Source organism: Pogona vitticeps, chromosome 4, assembly GCF_051106095.1.
Source record: "Pogona vitticeps strain Pit_001003342236 chromosome 4, PviZW2.1, whole genome shotgun sequence".
NCBI classification, from domain to species: Eukaryota; Metazoa; Chordata; class Lepidosauria; order Squamata; family Agamidae; genus Pogona; species Pogona vitticeps.
In genome coordinates, this window is record NC_135786.1 from 91391843 (window position 1) to 91399360 (window position 7518).

The 7518-nt window shown below is 41.5% G+C and overlaps 1 long non-coding RNA gene across 2 annotated transcripts; it reads left to right on the top strand.

Moving 5' to 3' along the window:
- The first annotated feature begins 963 nt into the window (after positions 1-963).
- On the top strand, positions 964-6543 carry LOC140706330 (uncharacterized). 2 transcript variants are annotated; one of them, XR_012085969.2, is made up of 3 exons: positions 964-1320; positions 3014-3172; positions 3366-6543. It is a non-coding gene; the product is annotated as an uncharacterized LOC140706330 (long non-coding RNA). The 2 variants fall into 2 exon arrangements; XR_013544261.1 differs by lacking the exon at positions 964-1320 and having other exon boundaries at positions 1338-3172.
- Positions 6544-7518: the final 975 nt, after the last annotated feature.

The window sequence follows — 7518 nt, forward strand, 5'->3', positions numbered from 1 at the left end:
GCAGCTAGTTGGAACTATTTGCTATTGGCAGAAAGGCAAATAAACCTTAAAGACAGGGAAGACTAAGGTGGCTTACTAAATTTGATATCTTGATTTTCAACTAGACACCCAAATCCTTACTCTTAGATTGCTATGATGAAACCAGCAAAGCATAGGCTATCTTGATTCCCAAGATGTTGGGTGAAAATGCCACCCATGTGTCAATTAACACACAGCTGGACAGTCATCTTACTGGTGGCAATGGTACTCCAAGGCCAGTACAAATGTGATCTGTCGCAAACACCTGCCATTTAGGAATGAGTTGGCCTGTCACCACTTTGGGGCAAAGGGGGAGCATTAAATGGTTGCATCTACCCAATCAGAATTTTCCTCCAGACCATTTCTCTCATTACCTTCTACTCCATTTTGTCAAAACCTCTTTTTTACAACCTTGTTACTCTATAGCCATGATATGGCTCACTCTGGATGTTGCTGGGGGGTTGAAAACCTTTCCCCACAACTAACTGTCTGTACATGTCGTGCTCAGCTAATCTGGCCACTGATAGCCACTCTCACATGCGCCCCTGCAAGCCCCAAGACATTCACTGACACAACAAATTATGACTCCTTAAAAGATAAGCATTCCAAAATGGATCTAATTATAGATTTCTAATAGCAATTTTAGGAGGTGGCCTGAGGGAATGAAATATGTGCCTCAGCAATAATGTCAAAAACGCACTGTAAGAAAACAAGGTCCAACAAAATTCTCCAAGCATTGTGTTTTTAAAGGATCTGTTGGAGGAGGGCAAAAGCAGAGACGGCATCTGTCAACTCCCTTCGTCTCCCTTTCTCCTGCTCATTTTTCTGTCACCAAATGATTAAACACACTCCCCTACGTCTTATGGTCAAAGTGCACCAAGGGCGGCAACGTATCCCCCACCGTAAAACTGATGATCCCTCAGATTCCTCTGAAGAGCAACAAAACACAACAGAGGTTCGTTTTGGTGAAGGAATGCAGAGAAGAGAATGCTCAAGGGCAGAGGGGTTTGCTGACACGTTCTTCTGCTATTATTATTTTACTCAAAATATTTCTCTGACTGCAGTTAAAGCAAGAACATTGCTCTCATAACCCTCAGTGTTCTGGAACCTTTGGAGAGAGTCTCATAGCACTTCCTTTGAGGAAACGTCAGTTCTAAATGCCTAGAATGAAGAGAACATGCTGTTATGCCTAGTTTGGCTACAGAAGCATGGAAAGAGTTTAAAGTTTTGTAAGGCTTAGTGGACTATCACACAATTGCAGCCTGCCTTGACTTGATACATCTTCACCACAGAGTTATTCAGGTACACACACTTATCAATTATGTATAAAAACCAGAATTCCCTCCCTCCCTTCCTTTTGTGAAGAAAAGTAGTATTATGATTAGGTATAAAGAACTACTGTAAATTTCATTTATTAAGAAAATCCTATGTAGTGATTGCTGATGGATTAAGATTGTGTATTCCACCGAAGGTCCATTTTCACGAAGCTACTAGGACCCCAACATCCTGCTAGTGCTCATTATCCTACACTGTTGTTGTTGTTGTTGTTGTTGTTGTTGTTGTTGTTGTTGTTGTTGTTGTTGTTGTTGTTGTTGTTGTTGTTGTTGTTGTGTTCTTGACCTGGAACATATTCAGTGCTAGGTGGTTAGGAAAGGACATTTAAACTTCCCACAATGCCCCTGAGAAGCATTGCCCAGGACTCCATGACATAATATGCCAGGGATCTATCTGGCTTCAGGCCTGGCTGTGGGATGGAAACAATTTTGGTGGCTTTGCTGGATGATCTACACTGGAAACTGGAGGAGGGGGAATGATGCTCCTGCTGGGCCTCTGAATGGTTCTTAATACTATCAAGAAATATAGTATCCTTTGGGTCACCTCTCTTTGCAGTGGCTTCAGTCCTTCTTGGAAGGAAGAGCTCAGAAAATGGCACTGGGGAAGTCTTCTGGTCACTTGCTGTTGGCCTGTGTGGTCCTTCATGGATCTGTTCTTTGCCCCATGCTATTTAACACACATGCAATATGGGGAGAGACTATGACCTTAAGACTTAGGGGAGTGTGTTTAATCCTTTAGTGACAGACAAATCTGTTTTGGATTTGGGTGCCATGGCACTACTCAGAGTAGTCAAAGTAGGCTGTCATGGAATAATTCAAAGACTACTGAACTGGTATAAATTCATCTGCTCCTCTTTCTGTCCAGTGGTGTAGTGGAGCCAGAGCTCAGAAAATTGAAGACCTGAGACTTTCTGAGTAGCAGAAATGAAATCATGGCACAATATGCCCACCCCCTGTACTCCTTGAACCTAGCTCTCTTTCTCACATAGTAGCTAAGAGAAAAATAGAAATATATCTTGCTATTGTAATGCAAAGTATTTGTGGGTGGTTTGGTCTTGAATAGGCAATTATGAACCATTCAGTATACAAAAGACCTGCTCCTCGTCCGTTCACATGGACTGGTCCAGCTGTTTGCATTTTGGATGGTCATGATGAACATCTGCACTTTCAAATCTACCACTGTATCACTGTTCCTATCACTGCAAGTAACTTCAGAGGAAGGAAGGGAAAAACCCTTACTAGCCATGCTGGCTGGAGACTGCGGAGGTGTAATCCAGAAAGCAATTTTCACATTCCAGGGGAAAACATAGGGGACGAAGTATGTGAGAAACAGTTTGCTGTATCCTGCAGTCCTCACATAGTTAATGTGTACACTGGAACATTTACACAAAATTAAAAAGCCATTGGGCTTACAATTGTTTCAGTATACAGCACATAATATCAGACCATCTGGTCACCCCAGCCCTACCTCACCATAGTTTAAAAAAACCAAACCTGAAAGACTGCTAATAAATATCATTCCTTTTACTCCCTGTAGCTCGAGGTTACATTCGTTGCTTAGGAAATCTAATGCCAAACATGTGATTCAAATCCACACAGTTATTTACACTAAAATTCATGCTTGATTGTAAATTCCATTTCCCTGCATCCATTACACACAGATCCTCTATTTCCAACTGCACCCTAGAGATTGAGGCAGTACCATGCTGGTTTATAAAAAGAAGAAAAGAAAAAGAAAAAAAAGGCATTCCCAGCTTAAACAAGCTAATGACAATAAACTGCTGACAAAACATCTTTTCATATGGAGGAAGCATGCTGTGGTAAGAAACAAACATACCACATGGGGTTTTTCAGGGAAAAAAATATAAATGCACACACACTATGTTAGAGTGGAAGTCTTCTCTTATATGTCAAACCCAACCTGTTTGAATTTTGCATATTTATTTGTTGATAATTTGTTAAGGCTTCAAGGTACATCTAGCTGGGTGTTTTACTCTCCTTTTCTTCTTGCAGCTTTTATTCATCTTTTCCTGATTGCAGAAGAAAGTATATGGGGGAAATAGATCTAAAAAGAGAACTGGAAGAAAGATATAGATTGAGGATTAAGGTCAAACCCTACTTTATGAATAACCTGTTATTGAGGACGAATTGCTCTCTGGAAGATTCAGTGTTCAGTGCTCTGAAGAGATGTCACTCAGCTCATCTTTCAGGACTGAGAAATCAGAATTCCAAATAAAGAAGGTATTGGTGGTCTGAAGACCAGTCAGAAAACAAGCAAGATAATCTGCAAACTTTATTTATTTATTTACAATATTTTTACCCTGCCTTTCTCCTTGAAAATGACCCAAGGCAGTTCACAACATTGAAATACAATGCAGTGGTGCCTCGCATTATGACGTTAATTCGTTCTAGCGAAATCGCTGTAGAACTAAAACGTCGTAAAGCGAAATTAAAAAGCCCATAGAAACGCATTAAAACCTGTTTCATGCGTTCCGATGGGCTGGAAACTCACCGTCCAGCGAAGATCCTCCATAGGGCGGCCATTTTCGCTGCCTGTGCAGCGAGGAATCCGTCCCAGAAAACAGTGTGGGGGCATTTTGTTTACCTGGCAGCCATTTTGAAACCGCTGATCAGCTGTTAGAAAATCATCGTTTTGCGAAGAATCGGTTCCCGCGAAATTCCCCCATAGGAAACATCATAAAGTGATCGCAAAAGCGATCGCAAAATGTTCGTCGTAATGCGGTTTTGTCGTTACATGGAGCAATCGTAAAGTGAGGCACCACTGCATTTAAAGCTAAAAGCAATGAGTATACAACGGTGGGTTACATAATTAGAAGACAATATTTAAAGCTAAGAACAATTAGTATAAAGAGGCAGCTTGCATTGATAAAAGGCTATATTAAAACTAAGAACAATAAGCATGTAAATATTAAAAAGGGAAAAAACACAAATGCCACTCTAAGAAATGGGAAACACAATAATGGAAAATGCCAGTAGTATTAAAAACCCAGTTGAAGCAGTAATGCATAACAATCCATCTAAAAATCATACACAGATAGCTAGATTACTGAGGGAAGACTTGCCTGAAGAGAAAGGCCTTTGCCTGCTTGCAGAAGGACAGCAAATATGGGTCCAATCTGGCCTCTTGTGGTGGGGAGTTCCAAAGTTTGGCAGCAACAACAGAGAAGGCTCTCTCCTGTGACTCCATCAGATGCGACTGTGAAGGCGGTGGGACTGAGAGAAAGGCCTCTCCTGATAATCTTAATACCCAAGTCGGCTCATAATGGGAGATACGGTCTTTGAGATGGCTTGGACCCAGGCCATTCAGGGCTTTATGGGTTAAAACAAACCCTTTGAATTGTGCCGGGAAGCTGGGCAGCCAATGGAGCTGCCATGACAGAAAAGTCATGTGATCCCTGTCACTAGCCCCAGTCAGCAATCTGGCTGCTGCATTTTGGATCCGCTGAGGTTTCCTGACACTTTCCAAAATTTGGGAAGAGAGAAAAGCTCTTGCTGGGAAACCCACAAGTAATCTGTACTTATGGGATGCCTTTCTTCTTCTACTACTACTGACAGGTTATATATTGTGCACCATTTGGTCCTAAAACAGAGACAAAAGATTTCTCGGCAGGAGAGGAATTAAAGGAATTACGCAGATACCTAAAGAACTAAGAGGAAGAGACAGAGGAGAAGATTTTGAGAAGAGGCTGGAAGACAGGAATAGTAGTTCTAAAAAGAGAACTTGAGGGGGAAAATAGTAATAAACAACTCCTGAAAGTATGTGTGTGTGCGAGTGAAACAAAACAAACCTCCACAACTTTGTAGAGTATAGTAGTGGTCAGTATAATTTCCCTGTCCTGAAACTGGCATCCATGGTTTCTTAATCCAGAAAAAAATGGAAATGTACAGTTTGGGCATGACCACACAGTTGTTTGTCCCACATTGACACAAACTCCTCTAGGCTGCACTCTGGCATTCAGGTTGCTGTTGCTGTTCAAAGAAATGTGTCATTGTCCCCAACTGCCCACCCATCAACCAATCTTCCTTCCCCTTCACGCTTCTTAGCCACTACCGCCACTCTCTCATCCACCTCCTCACCAGCATCCAAATCCTGTTTTAAAATTAATGTTTAGCAAGAGAAATAGTGCTGAGAAAAAAATTTGTTCAAAATACAGTTTTCCAGTGGTCGCATAGTTGTACTCTTTACCAGTGCAAGCAGAAGGCAGACAAAACGGACATCCTTACAGCTCCTTGAAGGGCCACTACAGACCATCATACAAGCCGAAAGAAAGGTAGAATAATGTGACTGGAAATGCTGCCCAAAAGCCCAAGCCCTAGTGGCTGAACAAAATATATTGCATAGTCATGCCAAAGTTTGGATCTACTTGTGACTGTCACTAACGTTGTGCTGTCAACGGAATAAACATTGAAAGGAACAGGAAGGAAGATGACACAAACAGTGGGACAAATCCCTGTAATTCCAGGTACCTGGTTTTAGCGAGGATATGCCAAGAAGGATGAAGAGAAGGATCTATATGTGTCCAACATCTTGCCAACATGTCTAGTGATACTTCAAGATACAGAGCATATTGAGTCCATCTTTTCCTCTGCAAGAGTCCCCCCCCAAAAAAAAAACCCAAAAGATTGAGGAGGCCCTGGCAGAACATGGGAAATATTAATGCAAGCTGTTGACCAAAATCCTATTGGGATTTTACACTGGTATAGCACTAGCTGTACATCTCATGGAGGTGAATTGTCTCAAGAAATCGTATCTCTATTGACATTCTCTGTTGTCCTTGCATTGCGCAACTTAATGCACCATCCGTGATCTCTTAATTTGAGGTGATTGGCCTCCATATGTTGGCATTATGCTTGGTGGCATAATTTACAGGATTTGGGCCAGTCTCTTTATGATGAGGGAATTCTTATTTTCTAACTCTGTGCTTTATTTATAGATACAAAATCCTGGATGCATTCATTTCATTCAAGATCTTTGTCTCCTTCCATGCCTATCAGAATCTCCATCCCCTGTCATGTAGTGGGCAGAGTGTTGAACTGGGATTTGGGAGATACAGATTCTAGCTGACCACTCTAGCACAGCCTGAACCACCTCACAGCATTGTACTGAAGATAAAAGCGAGGTGGAGGGAATCCATGCATGCTGTTTTAAGCTTGTAGAAGGAAAATAAAATAGAAATTCATCAAATAAATAAACCTCTGTGTTGAAGACTTATCCACTCAGCATCACAAGATACAGGACTCTACAGGGCTTGTGAAAATGCCATAGAACGGAGTCTCAAGGCCTCCAGAATAAATGTTTATATTACACCTGTGATGTGGCCGGACCTTCGGGTGTAGATTTTGCAATACCTGTTGACAGGCTGGCTTCAGTCAGGTCTGGGCCCCTTTCTCATTTACGTTCCAGTTGTAATTCAGGGAACCAGACGTTCCTACTGGGTTTGGAATCCTATTTGCTGGCAGTCCCTGTGCACAGTGATTAGTTATCCCAAGGTTCTTAATTCTTGCCATCTATTTTGAATAAATGTCTAGTATTTGGAGAGCAGTTTCCAGTTGTTAAAAGCATTTATTTTTTTGTCCACTTAATGCACAGACCATCCTTTCCCATTCTTCCAGCTGTGGCACTTCTTTTAGCATTCTGTATTCCAAGCAAAAAACAGGAAAGAGAACAAATAATCACAGCTGGAAAAAAAATTCAGACATACCCTGGCAGTCTGTTAGCCTCTCTCTCTCTCCTTTGTTGTTCCTTAGCTAGCATGCTTAAAGTATTGTGGTACCAGACAGCAGCTGTGTATATACAGTGATAGTTCTATCCTTCACAAGAGCACACTTGGAAGTATAGTTTGGGGAACAACACTCACCCAAATTTGCGACTGTGTGGAAGAAAAACCTCCAGTGGGGAGAGTAAGACAATATCCTTAGTGTTTGGGCTTTGAAAGCAAAGAAACTCTGACTCTTGTTCCTTATATGTTCCAGAAGATTGAATTTAGGTTATATTCCTCTAGCTGCATAGCAGAAGTGGAGGTATTCACAGTGCGAAATAGCTTCAGTTTCCCCTGTTTAGCCTACCTCTTTTTACTTAGCAATTGGCACTTGCAGTCTCAATAAGTCACTCTTGAGACATCTGAAGTAGAAAGAATAAATTGTT